Source organism: Typha latifolia, chromosome 2, assembly GCF_019914945.1.
Source record: "Typha latifolia isolate L0001 chromosome 2, TyphaL0001v2, whole genome shotgun sequence".
NCBI lineage: Eukaryota > Viridiplantae > Streptophyta > Magnoliopsida > Poales > Typhaceae > Typha > Typha latifolia.
Genome location: NC_133087.1, coordinates 10,162,510 through 10,168,509, shown reverse-complemented (window position 1 = coordinate 10,168,509; position 6,000 = coordinate 10,162,510).

Below are 6,000 nucleotides of genomic sequence, written 5' to 3'. Positions count from 1 at the left end.
TAGCAGCAACCCTTGGTACTCCGATAGTATTTCCCGCCGCTATGTTTGGTTGAGCTTGATTGCGGCTTCCTTGGCTCATCCAACTCTGTTTCAAGTGTATCTTCATGGCCCTATGTTTATCTTCCATAAGCACCGCATCTTCGAAGGCCTCCTTTAAGGTTCTAGGCCTTAAAGCGCTCACATCGGCTTGTATGTCACCCCGCAGCCCGGAGATGAAGGTGCTGCGAAGTTGATGATTCGTCCATGGTGGATGACATCGGCTACTAATCCTCTCAAATTCTTCTTGGTATGACCCAACCGTGGTCTTTTGCACCATCTTTGAGAGGAGAGCATCAAAGTCTTCATATCCCGATGCTCCAAATCGCCGTGTGATATCGGCGCAAAATTCAGCCCAAGTTTTGATAGCCTCAGTGGCATTGGCTGCTCGAAACCAATGAAGCGCCGCATCCTCAAGGTGGAAGCTCGCAAGCGTCACCTTGTACTCTTCCGCCGTTCCTTGGTATGCAAATAATTGCTCCGCCCTATACAACCAATCGATCGGGTCGCCACCTTTGAACTTGGGGAATTCGAGACGCACGACTTGTCCACGGATGCCATTGTCTCATTCCAGATCATGTCCTTCTCTAACCGGGGGAGGATGCACCATGAAGGGTTGATGATCCCTCCTTCGGTTTTGATTAACTTGTTGTGGTTCCGGATTGTATTGACCTGCCCACGGATCTTGATCTCCAAGGCGGTCTCCATAGTGGTTCACCCGTCGGATGGGTTCACCTGCAACTCGACCTGGTGTAACCATCCTTGCTTGCCTCTGCCCATAGGGTGGTGGTAGCAACGACTCTTGTGGTTGCAAAGGCTGAACCGGTGGCGGTGGGTTCAAGGGGGTGGGCTCGCGTCGTGGGGTCAATGGTGCTTTCCCGTTCGCCATTGCTTCCCTTGTCGCCCGTAGTTCCCGCATCATCTCCATCATCATTGGGTTGTTGATGGCCATTTGCTCTGAAAGAGACCCTAACACGGCTTGAACGCTAGGTTCTTCCGTATTCTGATTAGATCGGGCGGTTCCACGGGTGGAAGTCCCTGCAATCGTTTCTCCCTCCTCTATTGGGAGAATCTCTTCTTCATCATCTCGCCGTGCAGCCATGGATCTGGTTGTCGTCATTGGAAGCACTTGTCCGAGGAATGGTGGCTCTGATACCAGCTTGGTACGGTCACACCTCTGGCTATGGAGCTCTGATACCAGCTTGATACGATCACGCCTTTTTGGTTAAGGGTCGATCTCTTCCAATTCTTGATCTGGACTAGATCTAGCACGGAACTTTGAAATAAGATCCCGCAATATTCCGCCGTTGGATCGATGTGAAATTTTGATATGTTCTCGCTCTAGAAAAGATATTTCCACCAAATCAAGTTTCAGGCGAAGCGGAGTTGTGGATCTCGAGATACCGTTCGTTTAGTGGACGAACATCAGGATGCTCTATTTTGGATTCGTGGATGGAGGCACGAGATCCTAGGTACTGATGGTTGGTGGAGGACCGGCATTAATGTGGTGGCACCGGTGAAAAGTGATGGTGGAAGGGTTGTGGTTGATGAAAGGATTATGGCAAGTGTGGGATAGATTGGACGGGGAGAAGAGGGCGACCCCTAAGGGACTAGGGTGATTAGGCGGACGAGGGAGGTTAGAAGCGGCGTCGCCGGGGACTGAGAGAACGGGAGTGAAGAAGACGAAGGAGGCAAGGCAAAACTCAATCTCAATAATCAATAATCAATTTGGTTGCCTACCACATCCATTTATAGGCTAACCAACAACTCAAATTAACCCTAAAAACACAATTTTTGTCGACCGCGTTCGAACTCGCCCGACCGCGTTCGAACGCACCGAGTTCGCTCTTCTGGATTTGCGAACGCGATGCAGGTGTTTGAACGCGCAATTGAACGCGCCTGTCGGTATTTGCGAACGCGATGCAGGCGTTCACAGTGCGTTCGAACGCGGTGTACATTCTCTTCACCACGTTCACAACCCCCGTTCACAAACCGCGTTCGAACTCACTCTACCCGCGTTCGAACGCGACTTACAGAAAACTTATTTTAATGGAAATTAAACACTAAAACATGAAATAAAAACACTCCTAAAGTGAATCCATGCTCGAGATGACGTCGGTTAAGTCTGAATCGTATCATAATTCATGGTGGTGGATTTATCGAATGAGCTAATTTTTGTAGGAGGATTACACGTAGATTTAAGACAACGACATATGAAGATTTTGCTACCACATTAAGCAAGATGGTTCAAACGACTACCGTATTGGAGTATGATTGGCTTTGATAACAAATGATAGGCTCTGATACCAATTAATGATTCTCTGATATCAATTTGATAGGATCTAAAACCAAAAGATCGGCTACGGAACAATTCCTTAAGATCTGAATTTATTGCAGGAAGTAGTCCGCGCAACCGTGGAAAAATATTCGTCAGATATTATCTTGTAGTTAGAAAATTACAAAACCAATTGGGTTGGATCCGTATCTTCCTAAGTCCCATGTCGCCTCATCAGATGGCTTGCCAAGCCACTCAACTAGAATCTCCATCTCCAATCTGGTACCATGTCGTCGTCGACGTCTAGCAAGTACTTGAACTGGCTCTACGATCTCTATCTCCTCTAATGGCTCCCGTAGAACTAATCCAACAATCTCATGATCTCCAATGCGCTCTCTCAACAATGAAACATGAAAGACAGGGTGCACTCTCGACCCCTTTGGCAGCTCCAAATGATATGCAACCGATCCAATACGCTCCAACACTGGAAACGGACCAAAGTAGCGATGTGCTAACTTTTGGTCTCGCATCAGACGTAATGTCACCTGTCGATACGGTTGCACCCTTACAAACACCCAACTGCTGATGTCGAACTCCTGCTCCCTTTGGCTATGATCATAAACTTGCTTCATGCGGATTTGAGCAAGTTTAAGATGAGCATGCAACCTCCTCAATGTGGCGTCTCTATCCATCAATGCTAAGTTCACCTCCGTCCTATTTGTTGATGCCACTAGATCATAAATGCATAACGTCGGAGCCGTGCGTCCATACACCACCTCAAATAGAGTCATGCCAATGCTGCTATGGTAGGCGGTGTTGTAAGACCACTCCGCCCACGGTAAGAACTCTAACCATTGTCTCAGCATCTCTCCAACAAAGCACCTCAAATACTACTCAATGCCTCGATTAACCACCTTGGTTTGGCCGTCCGTCTATAGATGGTAGGCCGAACTGAAGTTTAATCGAGTACCCTACAATGTGAAAAACTTAGTCCAAAAGTTGCTCATAGATACACGATCACGATACAAGACAATCGTGCGTGGCATGCCATGTAATCGAGCAATATCTCTAACAAAAATTTCAGCCACCGTCTTAGTTGAAAACGGATGTGACAATACCGTAAAGGGCGCATACTTGCTCAATCTGTCAACCACCACAAAGATAACAGAATAACCATGTACCAGCGGAAGACCCTCTATGAAGTCCATAGAAATGTCCTCCAAAACATAGTCCGGTATGGCTAAAGGCTGTAGTAATCTGGCCAGTTTCAAAGTGGTTGCTTTAGCCCTTTGACAGACTTCGCAAGCACGGACAAAACTCCTCACATTCCGTCTCAATCCTGGCCACGTGCAACTCCGAGATATCCTCCTATAAGTCCTCAAGACACCCTCATGACCAGCCTCTGGAGTTTGGTGAAAGTGCTCCAATAATTTCTGTCGTAATCCATCATTTGCGGGCACTCGAATGCATCCGCGGTCCAGCAGCAAACCGCCTCAATTCTCCAACTCGGGATGGCGCTCCGGATCATCCATCACCTCCTGCAACAATCTCAAAATATCTAGGTCAGATGTACATGCATACCCCAGCAATTTTGTATCCCATTGCTGTTGTGCCGAAGTGTGTATGCGTTGTCCCATAACGTATGGAAGGCTTCTCTGATCGGTTCGAATAATGAATCGTCTACCGATCAAATAAGGCCTCTACTTTGTCATGACATGTAGAATTGCTAGCATCTCTCTCTCATAAGTCGATAATTGCTGAGATTTTTGCGATAAAGCCTTACTAAGATAGGCAATGGGATGTCCTATTTGCATTAGTACAGGTCCTATGCCAACACCCGATGCATCACATTCAACAATGAATTCTTTGGTGAAGACCGGTAGCGCTAGAACGGGTGCCATCATTATTGCTGTTTTTAATTTTTCAAAGGCTAAAGTGGCTTCATCCGTCCATCTAAAAGATCCCTTCTTCAACAAAGAAGTGAGAGGAGCAGCAATCTTGCCATATCTGGCGATGAATCGATGATAGTAGAAATAGGCCAAGCGGTCATACATGCAACCTTTTGAGGATCTGCCGCTATACCATCCGCTGAAATAATATGGCCTAAATACTCCACCTTTGGTACACCCCATAGGCACTTGGACTTCTTGATCTTTAATTGGTTTTGCTCCAACAAATTTAGCACATCCTCCAAATGCCGACAATGCTCCAATTTAGTCCTACTATACACCAAAATATCGTCAAAAAATACCAAGACATACCTTTGCAAGAGAGGCCCAAATATATCATTCATGAGGCCTTGGAAGGTAGCTAGAGCATTGGTGAGACCAAAAGGCATCACTCGGAACTCGTAATGCCCATCCGGAGTCCAAAATGCGGTTTTATGCACATCCACCAGGTGACCTCTAATTTGACGATACTCGACCCTCAAGTCAAGCTTACTAAATATAGTCGCCCCTGCAAGCTCATCCAGCAACTCCTCGATAATCGGAATAGAAAACCGGTCCTTGAAGTAATAGCGTTTAGTGCTCAATAGTCGACACAAAAACGCCATGTTCTGTCATTTTTTCGCACCAATAGCACGGGGGATGAGTATGAACTATGACTTGGTTGTATGAGGCCTTACTCTAACATCTCGGCTACCATCTTTGAGATAACTTCTTTTTGCACATGTGGATACCGATATGGCCTCACATTAGCTGGTGCAGCCTCGGGTACAATCTCTATACGATGGTCCGCCGCTCTCCTCGGTGGCAACTCCTACGGCTCCTCAAACACTCCAAAAAAGTTATCTAATAAATTAGACAATTTAATTGTAGTACCTAAACTCGTTTGAGGCTCATCTCCTGCTAGTCCTAATTGAAAAAGATAGGCCGAATCATATGCACCAAGCAGCCCCACCATAGGCTGCATCGCAGGAATCGGCGAAGTTCGTACATCATCAAGGCGCACATCTTTGTTTCCTTGTTTATATTTCATCCACATGCTTCAGAAATCAAATGTGATGGGTCCCAAACTTTGTAACCACTGGGCACCGAGGACAACGTCTACTCCTCTTAGTGCCAACGGATACAAGTCCACAATGATGTCGTGTCCTTGCACTCGTATACCGACTTGGCAACACAAGCTCTCCGCCCTAAGGTTCGTGCCGTCTCCAATAGCAACGTCAAACCCCGTAGTCAGTTCGGCATCCAAACCCAATCTCTTCACTAACCTCTCGCCTAGAAAGTTGTGTGTATTCCCCGAATCAATGAGGATGTGCACACAATGCTTTCTAACGAGTCCATCTACACGTAACGTCCTCGACGCAGAAGTACCCGAATATGCATGCATCGATATTTCAGCTTGGATATCTTCCTCAACGCCCTCCTCAATGGTCTCCTCTGGACACTCTCCATCATCATCAATCTCATCATCCTCCTCAGGACCATCGATAAGCATCACACTCCTGATCAGTTTAGAACACCGATGACAGGGGGTGAAACGCTCACCACATCGAAAGCAAAGGCCCTTCGCTCTTCGCTACTCCACCTGAGCAGGTGTGAGAGTTCGAACGGGGGGTCTAGTGCCTCCTCTAACATCGGAAGAAGGTCTCAAAGGTGGTCGTGGTCTAGTAGTCACAGCCGCTGTTTTTGAAACCACAAAATTTATAGCCGGCGGTCTAGGTGCAAACTACCTATCTCGGTTGC